Source organism: Bos indicus, chromosome 10 (genome assembly GCF_029378745.1).
Source record: "Bos indicus isolate NIAB-ARS_2022 breed Sahiwal x Tharparkar chromosome 10, NIAB-ARS_B.indTharparkar_mat_pri_1.0, whole genome shotgun sequence".
Lineage (NCBI taxonomy): Eukaryota > Metazoa > Chordata > Mammalia > Artiodactyla > Bovidae > Bos > Bos indicus.
The window spans coordinates 8,492,268-8,512,376 of record NC_091769.1 but is presented as its reverse complement, the minus strand read 5'-3'; the positions used below and the strand labels follow the sequence as shown (position 1 = coordinate 8,512,376).

Genomic DNA, 20,109 nt, shown 5'->3' with positions numbered 1-20,109 from the left:
ATTAAACACAGCAAAATACAACATGAATTCATCCCTGAAATATAATATTAAGCAAAAGAAAATAGACATAAAATAACATATGCTTTATGATTTCATTTACAAAGTTTCAAAAATGAGCAACACTACTGCATGATTTTATAAGTCAAAATAGTAAAAGAGAGTAATGATTAAGAAGGGTTTCTGGGGGTACTGGTTCTATTTCTTCACCTGTGTGATAGTTACAAAAATGTCTGCTTTGTGATAATTCATCACATGGTATAGTTATGATTTTCAAACTCTGCTTGGATATTGTTCTTCAATTTAAAAGTTTATAAAAACAAAACCTAGACCTGAATGTAAAATGCAAAACTACAGAACTCCTAGAAGATAAAATAGGTTAGATGACTTTTTAGATGGAACACCAAAGTCACAACCAATGAAAGGAGTAATTGATATGCTGGGCTTCAATGAGATGAAAAACATCTACTCTGCAAAAGACTATATCAAGAGAATGAGAAGAGAAGCCTGGGAGAAAATATCTGCAAAAGACACATGTGATAAAGAACTGTTAATCAAAACATAAAAACAATTCTTAAAACTCAACAATATAAAAAACAATCTGATTAAAAATGGGTGAAAGATTTTAGCAGACATCTCACCAAAGTAGATATATAGATGGCAATAAGTCTGTGAAAGTATGCTCCACATCATATGCCGTTAGGAAGTTGCTAATTAAAACACTGACATACATGCATCCATTAGAATGCTGAAGACATAAAACATGATCAGTGCAAAATGCTGATCAGGCTGTGGAGTTACATGAACTGCCACTGCTGGTGAGATGCAAATGATATAGGCTCTGTGAAAGATGGTTGGTGGTTTCTTACAAAGCAATTGACACTTTTATAGCAATCATGGTTTTCACACTGACCTAAAGGAGTTGAAGGGAGAAGGCAATAGCACCCCACTCCAGTACTCTTGCCTGGAAAATCCCATGGACGGAGGAGCCTGGTAGGCTGCAATCCATGGGGTCGCTAAGAGTCGGACACGACTGAGCAACTTCACTTTGACTTTTGACTTTCATGCATTGGAGAAGGCAATGGCACCCCACTCCAGTACTCTTGCCTGGAAAATCCCATGGACAGAGGAGCCCGGTAGGCTGCAGTCCATGAGGTCTCTAAGAGGCAGACACGACTGAGGGACTTCACTTTGACTTTTCACTTTCATGCATTGGAGAAGGAAATGGCAACCCACTCCAGTGTTCTTGCCTGGAGAATCCCAGGGACGGGGGAGCCTGGTGGGCTGCCGTCTATGGGGTCGCACAGAGTCAGACACGACTGAAGTGACTCAGCAGCAGCAGCAGCAGCAAAGGAGTTGAAAGGGGTTTCCCTGGCGGTTCAGTGGTAAAGATCCCCCGCCCCTGCCAGTGCAGGTTTGGTGCCTGGGTCAGGAAGATCCCCTGAAGAAGGAAATAGCAGCCCGCTCCAGTATTCTCGCCTGGGAAATTCCATGGACTGAGGAGCCTGGTGGGTTACAGTCCATGGGGTCACAAAGAGTCAAACACGACTTAGCGACTAAATAACAACAAAGGAGTTGTACATTTACAGAAAAGTATGCACCTGAACCTTTAGAACAGCTTTGCTCATAACTGCCAAAACTTGAAGGCAACCGAGGTGTCCTTCAGTAGGTAAAGGCGTGAATAAACTGTGGTACATCTAAACAATGAAACATTAGTCAGTGGTTTTAAAAAAAAAAGACATGAACTCTCAAGCCATGAACATACAAGGAAGAACCTTAAATGCATATCAGTATGTGCTGCTGCTGCTGCTGCTAAGGCGCTTCAGTCATGTCCATAGATGGCAGCCCACCAGGCTCCCCCATCCCTGGGAGTCTCCAGGCGAGAACACTGGAGCGGGTTGCCATTTCCTTCTCCAATGCATGAAAGTGAAAAGTCAAAGTGAAATTGCTCAGTCGTGTCTGACTCTTAGCAACCCCATGGACTGCAGCCTACCAGGCTCCTCCATCCATGGGATTTTCCAGGCAAGAGTACTGGAGTGGGGTGCCATTGCCTTCTCCCGTATCAATATGTGAAGGAAGCCAATCTGAAAAGACTCCATACTATATATTCCCAACTATAGGACTATGGAAAAGATAAAACAATGGAGACAGTAAGAAGATCAGTGGTTATCAGGGATTAGTGAAGGAGAATGAGTAGGGAGAGAGGAGGATTTTTAGGGCAACACGTGATATTATAATGGTGAATATATGGCATGATAGCTTGTCTAAATCCATCGAATGTACTCCACCAAGATTGAACCTTCATGTCAACTGTGGACTTTGGGTGACAATGATGTATCAGTACAGGTTCCTCAATGTTCAACAAAAACACCACTCTGGCAGAGGAGGCTGATGGAGGGTGGCTGTGCATGTGTGGGGATGTGGGGGGGCGGGGTGGTATATGGAAACCCTCTGTACTTTCTATTTAGTTTTGCTATGAATCTAAACTGCTCTAAAAATAAACTCTACTTAAAAATAAACTATTTCCGGACTTCCCTGGTGGCCCAGTGGTTGGGAGTCCACCTGCCAATGCAGTGGACAGGGGTTCGACCCCTGTTGCAGGAAGAGTCCACATGCTGAAGGGCAGCTAAGCCTGCACACCTAGAGCCTGCGCTCCACGAGAGGAGCCCTCGCAGTGAGCAGCCGGCACACCCCAGCTAGAGAGCAGCCCCTGCTTGCGGCAGCTAGAGAACGCCTGCGGGAAGCAAGAGGCAACAGAGACCCAGGGCAGCCAAAAATGAATGAAGAAGTCAGCAAAATTAATTCGTGTTGAGGTTTGACAGAAAACAACAAAAATCTGCAAAGCAATTATCCTTTGATTCAAAAAATAAATTAAAAAATAATAAGCCACTTCAGTTCTTACTTACATAACGTAGAAGATACACAAATAACTTGTATTCTCATCAATAGTCTATCCACACTGATATGACAGCACTTAGATTCCATGGGATTTCATAAACTCCTAGTCTGGGAGAAGGCAAGATTCACCTGTGGATTCCTGATGCTGCAGGCCCAGTGTGGACAGCCCCAGGGCGTGTACCTCTCACAAAGAAGCCCTCACTGAGCACTTTCTAAGGTCGGCCTGCAGTTTACGCCCTAATTCTCGTGACACATCCCTTTGCGTGCATTTTATGGTTCCACTGACTGGGGATTCAGGACAGGCTGACCTGGGAAGCCATCGGAGGGAGCTTGGCTCTCTGCCACATCTGGCTTCTGCCTCTGGCTACCAGGCAGGGTTCTCGATTTCTAAGTTTTCCTAAGTCGGCTGTACACTGCACCACCAGAACTCAGAATGTGCTGTCAGGGAGGATGACTCACAGCCTAACAGCCTTTCCCAAAACCCCAGTTGCTGCGGGTACCAGTGAGTGTTGCCAGCACCACCTCCTAAATGGAAGCAGAAGGCCCCAGAGGGTCCCAGGGCTGCCAGAAGCCAAGGCAGGTTCCCAGGAGCACAGGATGGGAGAACGTCCTCCGGTGCCCTCTCCTGTCTGACTTCTAGCCAGGAATGCTTAACGACACATCATGACAGGACCAGCACTGGCCGATGGCCAACTTATTCCTGTCCAAAGGCTGCCTGGAAGAGTAGGGGCTCTTCTCACAGTCACTCACTTTGGTTCAGGAGCTCTTCTGGGAGAGGGTGGAAGTGTTCTTCCAGGCATCCCACAGGCCAGATGGGAAAGGAAGGGAGCTGAACCAGCCTCGGGCACTAGCTCTGGCCTGTGACTGGTGCCTGGGGGTAGGAGACGTGCTTGAAGTTCACCTCTCAGGGGCTGCCTCTGTCCAATGGCAGCCTGGCATGGAGGTGAGACTACAGCATGGGGCCGGACTGCCTGGGACTGCATGCGGCTGGACACCTACCTGCCAGGGGGCCCTGGGCAACTGTCTAATCTCCTGAACGTGCCGTTTCTTCATCTCCAAGTTGGAAGCCACAGTACCCCTTGGGTGACTTTGAGGATTAAATGGCTAATCTACAAAGTCTTTAGCAGAGTGTCTAAAATGCAAATTAGCTGGGACGTCCCAGGGGGATGGTATGGGGAGGGGGGAGGGAGGAGGGTTCAGGATGGGGAGCACGTGTATACCTGAAATTTTTTTAATTTTAAAAATAAAAAAAAAACAAACAAACAAAAAAAAAAAAATGCAAATTACTCAATAACTATTAGCTGCCAGACCAGTGCCCCCAGCCTCTGACAACCTCAGACCCAACAAATGATTCCACCTGGCAGACGGTCGTGTGTGTGTGTGTGTGTGTGTGTGTGTGTGTGTGTGAAGAGTGCACACGGCAGAAGCAACACCTATAGTGGGTCAGATGATAATGACCAGAATTCCCAAATCTGGAGATGGTAGGCGGAATACTGTCCTCCAAAGAGGTCCAGCTCCTCTTCCCCAAAACTTGGGCAAAAGGGTCTTTGCAATTGTGACTGAGTTAAGGATCTAGAGACGGGGAGATTATTTTGGATACCAGAAGGGGCCATAATTGTAAATACAAATGTTTTCATAACAGGCAGATGTGACCATGGAAAAAGGCCATGTGATGTGAAAGCAGAGATTAATGTGGCCACAAGCTAAAGAATGCTGGTAGTCAACAGAAGCTGGGAAAGGCAAGACTAAACTCTCCCCTACAGCTTCATGAAGAAACCAGCTTTGTCAAGGCCTAGATTTTACTCCATAAGACTCATTTCAGACTTCTGGCTTCTAGAACACTGAAAGAATAAAAGTGAAAGTAAAAGTGAAGGTGTTAGTCACTCAGATGTGTCTGACTTGGCGACCCCACACTCTATAGCCTGCCAGGCTCCTCTGTCCATGGGATTCTCCAGGCAAGACTGCTGGAGTGGGTTGCCATTCCCTTCTACAGGGAATCTTCCCAACCCAGGTCTCCTGCATTGCAGACGGATTCTTTACCATTTGAGCCACCAGGGAAGCCCAAGAATATTGGAGTGGGTTGCCATTTCCTTCTCCAGGGGATCTTCCCTACTCAGGGATTGAACCCAGGTCTTCTACATTGCAGGGAGATTCTTTAGCATCTGAGCCACCAGGGGAGAGAAAAAAGTTCTGTTGTTAAAACTACTCAATGAGTAGTCATTAGTTACAGCAGCAGTAAGAAACTGATACATTTTCTCGGAATCCTGCCAACGACCATGCGTCCAGACAGAAGAATGGAAGTCTGGAGGGAGAAGGCTGGCAGGGCCCTCTCTGTGTCACAGCACATCAGTCAGGATTCCGGGCTGAGTTCTGGGACCCAGGGAAACCGGCACAGAACTGAGGCAGAGACCGAGCTTCAAGGGCAGAGCGCTGATGGACAACAGAAGGGACTGGCACTGCTCCATGCCCAAGCATTCCACACGCAAGCCGATGGCAGTGGGCGCCCCTCCAGGCCTTGGCAGGAGGACCTGCACCCACACACGTGCTGCCAGCCTCCGTCAGGGTGAGCGCTGGGCCAGCTTTTCAAAGTGTCCTCTGTAGGCTGGAACTAGCCTGGAAACTCTTCTCCAGCAGCAATGAGATAAGGATGAACATTGAGAATACTGCTTAGAAACTTAGAGCAATGTGGATTGCCTTGATCTTTTTGGAAATGTAATTTTACTGCTGCTGAATCTTCTGATAAAATATTTCAGCTTTTATGTTTTATATGTCTTTTATAAAAAGTAATTTTTCTAGTAATCCATTTTGATTGTATTTTATGAATACTTGTTTGTAATAAATTGGAAATTACACACATATACACTTACAGCATTGGTCCTCTACCACCAATAGGGCTCCTGAGAACCACACTGCAGGTGGAAGGGAGGAGGCTTCCAGGCAACCAGGTGTGATCAGCCGGTGGTTCCAGCAGAGGGCTGGCATACAACTGCCTGGAAGATGAAGGCCAGGTGCCCAGAAGACAATACAATGCCCAGGCTCCGTGATGGGCTCTTTGGTACACAGCTTAACACCCAACCACCTGCCCTGCGTGGCCTTAGGGATGGTCCCATCTCTCAGATGATAAACGGCGTTAAGGGTAAGGCTCTCAAGGGCATACCTCTCCTTATCACCACCTTCCTGCATAATTAGGCACTTCCAAATTACCTGCACTTCCTCTGTGCACACGACCAGAGCTGGGGAGCATGCTGGGTGGCAGGTGAAGTGCACCCACCGGGAGATATTGCTACCCATAACCAAGAAAGGGGCAGCTCACTCCCATGCCGTTCAAGTAGCGCCATGCCACTCACGCACAGGACACCGGATAACCCTGACAGACTAATACTGTCACTCTTGCGTTAAAGAAAACCCAAAGTTGGCTCAGAGAAGCATGTACAGGGCAGTGAGTCAAGTGCAGGCTTTGGAAGTAAGACCTGTATTCAACTCTCATCACTAACCAGCAGGGTAACCTTGCAGTTATCTAACAGTTCTGGACTTGAGTTTGCATATTTATAAAACATGGATACTAATACCTTCATCACCGAGTTCTTAGAATTAAGTAGTTAAAGCAATGTCTGGAAAACACTTAACATATAGCACCTGGCCCGAAGTTTCCAATAAATACTGACCTTAAAAAGGGGGGGAGGGGGAGATGGGAGCCACACTAAGGTGTGAAAAAGCTCCAAGGACAGAGATTAAAAGAATACAACAATGAGAACATCAAGATGGAAAAATACAGAATAAAATAAAAGTAACTGACATGAGAATAGCAACTGCAGCTCAAGTCATGCACCACATTTTGTAAATACAATTTAAAAAATTATCCTGTTTACAATCAAATCATCAAAGAATTGGAAATTCAGAATTAAGCAAGTTTATTTTTTTGACCCTCCTGAATCTAAAGTCTCTCTTCTTATTATATATACACACTCATCAGAGCTCCACATAATCAAGAGTATTTAGCAAAATGTGACATTAAAATATAATTATGGATGGAACAAAAACACTTTAAGAAAGCAATTAAAATGATTTTGCAAGCTGGGGTACATCTGTTTGATTTCAGATGTTTACAGCAATTAAAGTGTGACACTGACCACTGCCACAGTCAGGAGAGACAGGAGCCACACACGTCCTATCCTCATATCATGCACTTCATATCCTGTATGAATGGGAATTGTTTGAAGCACCAATTTATATTAAGCAGGTATTTGCTGGGAAGAGAGAAACTAAAATGAAGATTGATTCTATACTATGTTTTCAGTATTAGCATTCATATGCCAACCTGTCCACTCAAATATTTGAAAAGCTTTTCTCTCTTTAAAATAAGATGGCATCTTGTTATGACCTCAAGTAGAAGTCTTCAAAGACACTTGACCCCATGATTTTCATCTCAGAGGAACACAGGAGATGAAAAAACTGGGTTAAGAGATGTGTTATGACAACTTAGCATGACAGCACCTTCTCTTCTTAGGCTGAGGTCAGGAAGTTGGGTTCCTACCTACCAGGACCTCAGAAGGGCAAGACAATAGCCCAAGTTCTGAACAGAGGGTCACACGAGGGACTTTTTCTATAGAAAAGCGACAGTCAACTTGGGCCTTAACTCAGCCAACTACGTATACAAGCAGGGAAAAATCCGAAGCCACACAGACCCAGTGGTCATCCCAGAAAATGAGCCAGAGCAGTAACCTGAGACGCAGAGAAACGTGAGAGCATTCGGTGCCCAGGCGAACAGCTCCGGTGGCCCCAGCAACCTCCGAACTATGGCTGTGCAGCCGCGCTCAGCAACAGAGCTCACCAGGCCAGCCTTGACCCAATATGGACAGGTATGTGTTCTGCATGGTCCAAGTAATAGATAAGCTCTTCAGAAGAACTCTACAAACAAATGAAGTGGAGGTTTGAGATAACGACTTAAGCAATTTAGGCCATTCATCATACAGTTACTACACTCATATTTTGAACTTCACTCTTACATAATTAATTCAGCACAAAGGGTAACAAGCATATGCTACTTGCTTCAGTTCAAAAGATGATAGTTTCCACAGCTACTGGTCTGCAGCTGTTCTTAAAGGTAGCAGCTGTGGCATTCCACTGTGGGAAAGAAACTGTCACACAACTCAACACCTCTTTCTCAGCACAACAGAAAGTGGGCATGTGTGTGACAAACACAAGGTGTAAAAAAAAAAAAAAAGATGATAGTATAGGTATTTATACTACAGTTTATATCATTTTTAAGTACCTTCTGGTGTGTGCACAGGATAATGATTACTTTTAAGATGTCTAGTCTTGTGTGGTTCGATTCTTTTTTTCTTTGTTGAGATACTTAAATTCAACATTTTATAAATTATCTTGGAAGCACTTTGTATTTGGGACACAAAGACTTATAATCCTCAAAACAATTCTCTCAATGTGTCAGATCTGACTTTCCCCGTGGGTGGGTTCTTACAAGTTCACAGAGTAACTAAGGAGAATTGTGCAGCGCTGAAAGCAATTAAAAGCAGATGCACAACTTTTTCTGTCGAGTCATGGTAGTATTTCACTCAAGATACTTTTCTTTTACTCCCAGGCTTCACATACTGAAGAATGTTGCCCTCAAACTGACCAGAAGACCACCTTCCCAGCCTTTCCTACAATTTGCTGAGAATTCAATGGTGTTTGCACCCTCGTGGGAGGAACTTCTAGATGTTCTCTTAGAAGTCAAAGATAAGATCATTAATGGGCCTGAAGTTACCTTACATTTAAAAAGGGAAAATGGCAGAAAAGCAAAAACAGAGGAATGGTCCTGTTTTTGTAAAAAGACAAAATGGGGATTGTATGTGGAAATTAATATGGATCTTCTCTATGGATAAGGAGGAAGTACAAGGCATTAATTGGGAAGGATAGATTTCAAACTGCTGATAGCGATTACCTCCAGGGTGGGGGTGGAGTAGGTCTTCAGGGAGAACGACTTCATAGACATGTATGTATGGGACACACAGGGAATAAGTATGTATGTGCATTTACATGTTACACATACATACATATGCTTTTATTTTTATTATTTTTTTTAATATTTATTTATCTGGCTGCACCAGGTTGCAGTTGCAGCATGCAGGATCTTTTTTCGTTTGTTTTAGCTGGAGCATGTGGGATCTTACTTCCCCAACCAGGAATCGAACCCAGAGCCCCGAATGCAGGCCCTCTGCATTGGGAACACAGCACTTTAGCCACTGGACCACCAGGGAAGTCCCCATACATATGCTTTTAAACTGGTGATAGTATAGGTGAGTTTTACTTTACTTTTTGCATTTCTCAGTTTTTTCAAAAGATTTTCTTTAAAAGTAGGCCAGCAGATGGAATTTCTGAACACATAGTTTCATTTGGTTCTCAACAAAACCTGGCTGTCTCTACCCTCACCTTTTTCCCTCGCCACACCCCTACTGCTTAAAATGCTGAATGGGCTTTTATTGGTATCACACTCTGTATGGCTTAGGTGAGGTACGCTTGGACACTCAGGGATATCAACTGCTAAAATCCTAAACTCCTGGGACTTCCCTGGGGGTTCTGTGGCACCAGTTCAATCCCCGGTCAAGGAAACAGATTTCACATGCTGCAACTAAGGCCCAGTGCAGCCAAATAAACTTAAAAAGAGAAAAAATCCTAAAATACTGAAATTTCCACGTTTTAAGTTGTAAATCATCCAACATCGAAATAGTCTTTATTTTTCCATCTATTATTTCTCACTGAGCACTGTACCTTTCTAATTATTGGATGAGGGGCGAATAAGATACTTGATAAAATCAAATTAATCCTCTGAATTTATGCTGAATTGGAAATCTTCATGTCCCCAGAATGTCAGGGTGCTACTTGTTTCCCACACATTGAGCAAGGGACCTGCCACAGCATTCCAGGTGCCTATATAATACTGTTCCTTACAGCATCAGACTTTACTTTCACCATCAGACACATCCACAGCTAAGCATCATTTCTGCTTTGGCCCAGATGATCCATTCTTTCTGGAGCTATTAGTCAGCTGCCCTTCACTCTTCCAGCGGCATATTGGACACCTTCTGACCTGGGAGCTCATCTTCTGGTGTCATATCTTTTTGCCTTTTCATATTATTCACAGAGTTCTCGAGGCAAGAATACTAGAGTGGGTTGCCGTTTCCTCCTCCAGTGCACCACGTTTTGTCAGAACTCTTCACTATGACCTCTCCATCTTGGGTGGACAGGCACAGCATGGCTCACAGCTTCATTGAGTTATGCAAGACCTTTGCCATAACAAGGCTGTGGTCCATGAAGGGGAACATAAAGAAAAATATGCACAGGAACCTGGAATGTTAGGCCCATAAATCAAGGTATATTGGAAGTGGTCAAACAGGAGATGGCAAGAGTCAACATCGACATATTAGGAATCTGTAAATTAAAATGGACAGGAATGGGTGAACTGAATTTAGATGACCATTATATCTACTACTAAAAGAAATCTAGTAGCCCTCATAGTCAACAAAACAGTCTGAAATGTAGTACTTGGGTGCACTCTCATAAACAACAGAATGATCTTGGTTCATTTCCAAGGCAAACGATTCAATACCACAATAATCCAAGTCTATGCCCCATCCAATGATGCCAAAGCTGAAGTTGACCAGTTCTATGGAGACCTACAACACCTTCTAGAACTAATATCAAGAAAAGATGTTCTTTTCATCATAGGGAATGCAAAAGTAGAACGCTAGAATAACAGGGAAGTATGGTCCTGGAGTCTGGTCCCATCACTTCATGGGAAATAGATGGGGAAAGAGTGGAAACAGTGTCAGACTTTATTTTTCTGGGCTCCAAAATCACTGCAGATGGTGACTGCAGCCATGAAATTAAAAGATGCTTACTCCTTGGAAGGAAAATTATGACCATCCTAGACAACATATTAAAAAGCAGAGACATTACTTTGCCAACAAAGGTCCGTCTAGTCAAGGCTATGGTTTTTCCTGTGGTCACGTATGGATGTGAGGGTTGGACTGTGAAGAAAGCTGAGTGCCGAAGAATTGATGCTTTTGAACTGTGGTGTTGGAGAAGACTCTTGAGAGTCCCTTGGACTGCAAGATCCAACCAGTCCATCCTAAAGGAGATCAGTCCTGGGTGTTCATTGGAAGGACTGATGCTGAAGCTGAAATTCCAGTACTTTGGCCACCTCATGCAAGAGTTGATTCATTGGAAAAGACCCTGATGCTGGGAGGGATTGGGGACAGGAGGAGAAGGGGACGACAGAGGATGAGATAGCTGGATGGCATCACCGACTTGATGCACATGAGTTTGGCTGAACTCTGGGAGTTGGTTGATGGACAGGGAGGCCTGGTGTGTTGCGATTCATGGGGTCGCAAAGAGTTGGACACAACTGAGTGACTGAATTGAACTGAACTGATGGTCCTGGAGTACAAAATGAAGCAGGGTAAATGCTTAACAGTTTTGTCAAGAGAATACACTGGTTGTAGCAAACACCTTTTTCCCACAACCCAAGAGACAACTCTACACATGGATATAACCAGATGGTTAATACCAAAATCAGATTGATTATATTCTTTGCAGCTGAAGGTGGAGAAGCTCTATACAATTAGCAAAAACAAGACCAAGAGCTGACTGCGGCTCAGATCATGAGCTCCTTATTACAAAATTCAGAATCAAATTGAAGAAAGTAGGGAAAACCACTAGACCATTCAGGTATGATCTAAATCAAATCCTTAATGATTATACAGGGAAAGTGACAAATAGATTCAAGGATTAGATCTGATAGACAGAGTGCCTAAAGAACTATGTATGGAGGTTCATAGCACTGTTGAGGAGGCAGTGACCAAAACCATCCCAAAGAAAAAGAAATGAAAAGGGCAAAGTGATAGTCTGAGGAGGCCTTACAAATAGCTGAAAAAAGAAGAGAAGAGAAAGGAAAGGGAGGAAAGGGAAAGATATACCCAACTGAATGCAGAGTTCCAGAGAATAGCAAGGGGGAGACAGGAAGGCCTTCTTAAATAATGCAAAGAAGTAATGGAAAACAACAGAATGGGAGACTACAGATCTCTTTAAGAAAACTGGGTATCAAGGGAAGATTTCAAGTGAGGATGGGCACAATAAAGGACAGAATCAGCAAGAACCTAACAGAAACAGAAGAGATCAAGAAGAGATGACAAGAATACACAGCACCATACAAAAGAGGACTTAATGACCCGAATAACAATGATGATGTGGTCACTTACCTAGAGTCGGACACCCTGGAGTATGCAGTCAAATGGGCTTTAGGAACCACTGTTATTAATATGAGCAAAGCTAGCGGACGTGATGGAATTCCAACTGAGATATTTAAAATCCTAAAAGATGATGCTGTGAAAGTGCTGCACTCAATATGTCAGCAAATTTGGAAAATGCAGCAGTGGCCACAGGACTGGAAAAGATCAGTTTTCATCCCAAAGAAGGGCAATGCCAAAGAATGTTTAAGTTACTATACAGTTAGGCTCATTTCACATGCTAGAAAGGTCATGCTCAAAAATCCTTCAAGCTAGGCTTCAAAAGTATGTAAACCGAGAACTTCCAGATGTACAAGCTAGGTTTATAAAAGGCAGAGGAACCAGAGATCAAATTGCCAACATTTGCTGGATCATGAAGAAAGAGAATTCCTGAAAAACAGCTACTTCTGCTTCACTGACTACACTAAAGCCTCTGACTATGTTCCAATTTGACTGTGTGGATCACAACAAACTGTGGAAAATTCTTAAAGACATGGGAATACCAGACCACCTTACCTGCCTCCTGAGAAACTTGTATGCAGGTCAAGAAGCAACAGTTAGAACTGGACATGGTTCAAAATTGGGAAAGGAGTACATCAAGGCTGTCATCCTTCCCTACTTCATCAGGTTTTCATGAGGACTGAGATAAAACACATGTACCTAAATACTAGCAAGCATTCAAGAAATAGTAGTTCCTCCTTTTTGTAGATACTTAACCATTATCCAGGCTTTCCTGGTGGCTCAGTGGTGAAGAATCTGCCCTAATGCAGGAGACATGGGTTCAATCCCCAGTTTGGGAAGATCCCTTGGAGAAGGAAATGTCAACCCACTCCAGTATTCTTGCCTGGGAAATCCCATGGACCGAGGAGCCTAGTGGGCTACAGTCCATGGAGTCGCAAGAGTAGACACAACTTAGTGACTAAACAACAAAAACTGTTATCTAGAGATGGAACCATCTGGCATGACAATGTGCTTATGGAAATCCAAACAACTCATTTGAGAATATTTTGTCCACCTAGAATGCCTTTTGCCTTATTTCTGCCTATCAAACAGAACCTCAAGGTCAAACTGAACCATTGCCTTTGTCTGAAAGCTTTTAGCCTCTACTCCCATTCCAGCCAAAAGTGAGTTGTTCACCCTCGGTGAGCACAGTGTTTCCCCTCTTACAATATGACTTACATTGGTGAGTTTACAATTATTTCTAACTGTGATGTTGCCCTTCCTAGGCTATTCCCTGACAGCTCAGTTGGTAAAGAATCTGCCTGCAATGCAGGAGACCTTGGTTTGATTCCTGGGTCAGGAAGATCCTCTGGAAAAGGGATAGGCTTCCCACTCCAGTATTCTTGGGCTTCCCTTGTGGCTCAGCTGGTAAAGAATCCGCCTGCAATGCAGGAGGTCTGGGTTCAATCCCTGGGTTAGGAAGATTCCCCTGGAGAAGGCGAAGGCTACTACCCACTCCAGTATTCTGGCCTGGAGAATTTCTGGACTGGATAGTCCATGGGGTTGCAAAGAGTCAGACATGACTGAGCCACTTTCAGGCTATCAACTCCCTGAAGAACAAATAATTTCTAGCTCATGAGTGCATCCCTCAAAATGCAATGTTTGTAGAGTTTTCCAGGTAATAGATGTTTAGGAAATTTTTAAAAAACTAAATTATTAAGAAACTTGACCCTATTTTCCCACAGGAAGAATGATACAGTAGGTGATTACATACCTGGTCAAGAAACTGACTTGAAATAAATTACAGATAGAATTAAGGATAGAAGCAAAGATTCAATAACTCTGAAAATAACTACACATTAATAAAATAAAATATCAAAAAATAACTATACAAACAGTAAAAATGGACTTTAGGTTCTATAAAATGTACATTAAAATGGGAGCTGGTATATATAGTACATTGATCACAAAGGCCTCAGCATAGCACAGACATATCCATAACCTAAAAATAAAACTGCCCTTTCATATACTTTTTCTAACTTGTAAAACCAGCGATAACAAATACAAAACTTTCTTACAACTAGAATGATTTGGATGAGCAAGTTTCCTCAAAATGATGGCTTCCTTCCCCCCCACCTTATAACTACCCTCATAGCCGCAGAGCCATTCAAGACCATTCCTCCGCCTCCATCTTGCCCTCTGGCCCTTCCCTTCCCAGCACAGAAAATTCTCAGTCATCACTTCAATATGGTGCTGGCTGGGATCATTGGCTATGTTTGCCCGCTTTATATGGAGTGACCCTCTCTCCACCACAGGTTCTGCTCTCAACCATGACACCTACCCATAAGGCTAATCTCAGACACTAGTGCTTACTGACCACTTACTATGTGCCAGGCACCATGATGAGTCCTTCAGAGACACGAACCAGCCCCAGCCTTGCAGATGGCGGCTGGGAGCATACAAAGGGTGGTGGGCCAAGGACATGGGGGCCGGGGTAGGCAAGGGAGTCTTTGCAGAAGGAGGTTTCAAGGACAAGTCAGACAAAGAAGAGAGTGAAGGAACCACGTGTTCCTGGGGCATCGGGCTGTGGAAAAACAGGCCATGTGTGAGGCATTGCAATTCCTTTTTTTTTTTTTTTTAATTTTTATTGGAGTATAGTTGATTTATACAATTGTATTAGTTTCAGGTGTAAGTAAAGTGAGTCAGTTCTACATATATATATCTCCTCTCTGTTTTTAAGATTCTTTCCCCATATAGGCCATTATAGAGTACTGAGTAGAGCTCCCTGTGCTACAAGTAGGTTCTTCTTGTTTTCTATTTTATATATAGTATTCCCAGCAAGTCTTCTGATAATAAATCAGCCAGCTCTGCCATGACACTCCTGGGAGACTGGGCAGCTAAGAATATTAGAACAACCAGAGTCAATCAAGGTCACTTGGGCATTCTCTCCAGAAAGCACAATTACATCGACTTATCTGAAGCCGTTACCCAGTCTAGCCTTAACCTGTGAATTCTCAGGCATCCTAACATTTTAGCAGTATTCTCTTAATACAACCTATCATATTCCGATGACTGCTGTTCCACCCTTCCCCCCAGCCCTCCCCCCTCCCCCAGCTCTGCAGGGAGCCAAGCTAGCATTCCATTCTCAGGGACAGCAGGGGGCCAAGCTTCAGACTAGGGTTCTCAAATTTTCACTTGTAGACGCACAACATGGGGATGGTGTCCAAATGCAGGTCAGGTTCAGCCCAAAGCTATGGCCATCCCTAGACTACATTTCTAACAGGGTTTCACATGCTGCTGTTCTGAGGACCACACTTTGAGTAGCAAGACTCCTGCTGAGCGGAGTCGGCAAGTCACACTGACTGACACCCGTCTCCCCCACACATCAGCTGAGTAACCCACTCTGAGCTCCAGGTTTTTCATCTTAAAACACGAAGTAACTAGAAAGTATAGGTTAGAAGGTGCCAGGCACCTGGCACCCAGTCAGCCTTCGAGAAAGGGTGGCTCTCACAGGTAGACCGAGTACCTTTTGGGATGTCCGCCACTGCCTCAGTGACTTTTCCTTCCACTTCCTTCTACCCATTCTTGATTCTACTCTTTCTGGCCTACTCCTTGGCCACGTCCTATTATTCCCTCTTTCACTAATATTTCTACCTGCTTTCAAAAATGTCATTTTTCACGTCTTCACAAATGAATTGCCCCTGTGACCCTCAGCCACCACCTTCTTTGTTCCGGGTGCAACTAGAAATTTGCAAGATGCTCTACCTGCCTTTGCCTCGTCCACATCCCACCCCACCACAGTCTCCACTTCCACCACTGATCTCCAAATAGAAATCCCATGGCCTGTGACATCCTTTATTTCTTGATGTTGTTGAACTGTTACATCCTTTACTTCCTGATATTGGTGACCCATCACTGCAGTGACTTAGGGAGAGGCAAGTAAAAGGCGGGATCTGACCACTGAAATGCAGTTACAGCACATCCCTTTACAGTTTGGAGTCTCTTCCGCTGGGAGTTTGGCCAGTGTTCCCACAATGTCATCATGTCAGGGATTTTATGAACAGTTTCAACCCCAAGGACTGGCTGAATTCCTGAACAAATGGCAAGGGATGAGCCTGCACTCTACACTTGGAAGGGCACTGTTTTCCGGAGGTTTTTGATGTCCTGTGGGACTCCAAAACACCCCTCCTCTAACACCCAAACCCATGTAGCAGGTGAAGCATGCCCGGGCGACTGGAGTCACTCTGAGGAAAAGTCTCGATCCCGCCCGCCCTGCCGCACCTCTCAGAGAGAAGGTTGGTTCTTCTTTCTGTTCAAGGAGTTCTCCACATGGTCTGGTGGAGGAAGACTTCCCAGTCCCACCCTGAATGGGGGAGGGCAAGATGTAACAGCAAAACCATCAACAGTCACTACACCACCCTCTGTGCGCGTGCACCCCCCCTACAGGCCTCATCAAGCAAGGTGGCTAGTCGAGCCTGGGATTTAGGAGCTCCAGGATCCCTCACCCAAATACATCATCAAGTCAGTCCGTTGCTTAACAGGTGCTAAGAGCACAGAGTAGGGGTGGGAGTGAAGGGTTAAGAGGGAGCGTGGGAGAAAACGAGATGATGAAAGTACAAAAGCAAATGAAGCTGCTCAGTGGTCAACAGGGGTCACTATCCTTTAGCTGAATAACCTCTCCCATTCCTAAGGCCCAACCTGTCACCTTTGTCCACCAGGTTTTTTTTTTCCCTTAGTGAAAATTAAGGACCATCAACTAAACTAATTTGGTGGGTGATACACATTGTCCTGTAAGGAGATCTCTTCAAGGAATCTGCTCATTGTTTATGTGTTCCAGGAAACATCTCCTTCTAATCTCCAACTAAATAAACAATTTCCAGGCTCACTTGTAGACAATTCATTTGCTCACTAAGGACTCTGCCATCACCTGAACTCTCTTCTGATTGCTCTCATAAGCCATCTCTTTGTAATCATTTCACAGCATACAAGAAGTCTTAAGAAAGCTGCCCACTGTCTGGGGACTGGGTCACCATGATGACTGAAGAGGCTGGTGAGAAACCTTGATTAAAATCTTGGTCTGAAGAACAGGGAGCAATGTGAGAGTCAGTAAGGGATGAGACAGGGCAGGGGCTTCAAAGTCAGGCGGGCACAGTGAGGGCTGCTAGGTGTGCTTCAGACTCCAGAAGAGAGATCTGTCTCACTAACCCCTGCGAGATCTGCCAGGGCAGATGGGTGCTCAGTGCAGCCCCTCTGAAGCTCAGAAAGGGAAGCACGACTCAAAAATGAGGCAACTCACTCGAACCTGCTGTGCGATGTTTTCTTGATATTTTTAACATTGATGCTAAACCTCCAGGAAGTAGGAAGAGGTGAATGAGTCACTCAGCTGATCAATGAGCAAATCTGAGGCAGGAGAGCGTATAAGGTGGGCTTAAGGGATAGAGAATGAATCAGATTCCATAATTAACTTTCAAAAATTCATGTTGTTTTTGAAAAACACTGTTTTATTTTTTACCAATGTTTTGCAATCATTATTACTTAATGCCTACCAAACTTTCTTATTCAGGAAAACTCTCCAGAGAAAAAAGATTAAGAAAATAAGGATTAAGGCTATAAATGGGTCTACAGAAATCTGTAATTTTTTTAGCTCATTCAAAGGCTTCTGCATTGGAGGCTATGACATGATTTGTTGCATGAAATCAGTTCACTAAATATGATCCTCATCTTTTAACATTTTATTGCTAATGATTTTCTCTAAATTTATAATATTGTATAATTCCATGCCCAATAAACCATTCTTTAAGTTCTGTGGAGATATGCAGTTTTCCACATTATGAATTCCTAGTAAATTAAACACACACACACACACACACACACACACATTCTCACATTTACTATATCCTGTGAAAATACTAAGGAGAGAAGCCTGAGGAAAGGCCGAGCTCTCCATCTGGTTAAACACTGGTTCAATGTGTGGAACAAAAATCCTTGTAGATGACTTCAACTAGGTTTTCAAAAACTCAATTCAGCATTACATAATATTTGTGATTTGTCAAGTAGAATTCTCCAGAGGAAACAAAGCCAAGAAATAATAAGAAAAAAAGAGGAAAAAAAGAAAAAAATGTAATAGAAAATAAGAAAAAATAATAAATAAGCCCCATGTTTCATCTGGGAGGGCTTGAAGGCAGAGTCCTCCAGACTTAAATTAGGAGGGCAGGAACAGAGACAGCTGATTCTCACCATCCACGGTAGTTACAGTCTATAAAGTCACTGCGAACGCTGAATTAATAAATACTGAACCGCTGCTCCTAGGGGGAAGCTAGGGTTAGGTTCCTGCAAGCCTCTAGTCACAACATTTTTGTCAACCAACCTATATTATAACCTTGTTTTACCCATGTTTCTGCTGAAAGATATCTTGTTTAATACGTTGATTGATTGATTAATATTGAACACATGGCCAAGAGCACTGGAACCCATGACTGAAGGAAGCTTATCTAACACATGTATGTTCTTCCTGACGCAGCACAGCTTCTGTGCACTTAGGAATACCAGATAGCACTTCCACACGGTGCTTAGGGGCTCCTTAAACAGTGCAATCACCAATGAGAAGCACCAAAATGTGGAAATATCACACTATACAAACTGTGAGACGAGGACACTTGTTTAGAGACTAGAGCAGAAACAAGAAGGCAGAGAGCTCCCTTGTTCAGCCTCTCCACCGGGGACGTGCATATTGGATGATCCAAACTGTTCACTGCTCTGCCCATGTCCCAGAATGACCATAAAAGCACTGCAAGTATTGATTTTGGGGTTATAAATTAATTTTAGGGCATAGGCAAATACAGAATGCACAAGGAGTGAGGGATGATATTGCTATGTGGCAAGCTACTCAAAGGCACAAGACCCCTCTGAGGCCCCCTGCCACCCCACCATGCTAGGGTGCTGTACCCAAATTCCCTGAGCACCCCAGTCAAGGCAGAGTTCACACTGAACTCTCTGAAAGGCCCTGAGAGAGGAGCAGTTCTAACACCAGTTTTAGAGGAGGTACTCCTACCTGTCCCCCAGAAAAGAAGGGGAAGTAGAGAGACTTCCATGTCTACACACTTCAATCAAGGATGATGTGAATGATCTCAGAAGGGCTTGCAGTTTAAACTTCAGCCCATTTCCCCTGCGGGATATTTAATCTTGAGATAAGTGCCTCTTTATCAAGCATTCTGCCTTTTCAAATTAAATTCTGGAAGAACACCCAAAGAGCTATTCTCCTCATACTTTCCGAGCATGAACAAACAAGGGATGACCAGATGGAAGGGATCCCCAAAAGAGAAGGCACCACTTAGAAGGGCCACTTAAATCAAATCATCAGATTTTCAAGACGCCTATGATTCTGAAGAGAAAGGACAATGATATTTTCCAAGGGGGAGTTTTTAAAAGTTCAAAGGTGACTGACAATTTAAAAAAAAAAAACCATAAGATTTAGGATAAATAAAAATATGGTTAAAAAGACACTGGATGAAGCTCAGAAATTGTCGTATTAAAGACATTAATGAATTAGTTACTATGGTTGAACAAAATAATTCAGCTCTGAGCTTTCCGGCAATACATAAGAAAGAAAATATTTTGATACACAAATTTTCATCAGTAGATAAAAGCAAACACAACAGACCATCTCAAATAGAAGAATATGTTTTGTCGGTATTGGAGGCCAGTGGGCACTTATTGCCCCATAAAATCACCGTTATTTATCATGTCTTGCTTTCCGGGTCAGCTGATGTTCTATATGGCATCACCCTACTCAGTCCACAAGAGTACCACGAGTTATTGCTATTTGGGTGAGTCAATTGCCACAGGTGGAGGGCCAGAGACACCCTCATGAGACATCTCCTGAAAACACTATCAGCTGGTCACTAACAATATAAAAAAAGCACCAGTGGACAAAAATCTGTGAAACTTGAAGATCTAATGACCCGCGCAAGCAAACGAGAGAGGCCTCTTT

At 43.7% G+C, this 20,109-nt stretch overlaps 1 protein-coding gene and 1 non-coding gene across 6 annotated transcripts in view; one reads left to right on the top strand and one right to left on the bottom strand.

The window, feature by feature from the left end:
* Positions 1–20,109, bottom strand: part of PDE8B (phosphodiesterase 8B) — a 293,772-nt gene that overhangs the window by 126,232 nt on the left and 147,431 nt on the right. The window lies entirely within an intron of this gene.
* Positions 7,966–8,099, top strand: LOC139185504 (small nucleolar RNA SNORA41). The gene has a single exon (XR_011569085.1). It is a non-coding gene; the product is annotated as a small nucleolar RNA SNORA41 (small nucleolar RNA).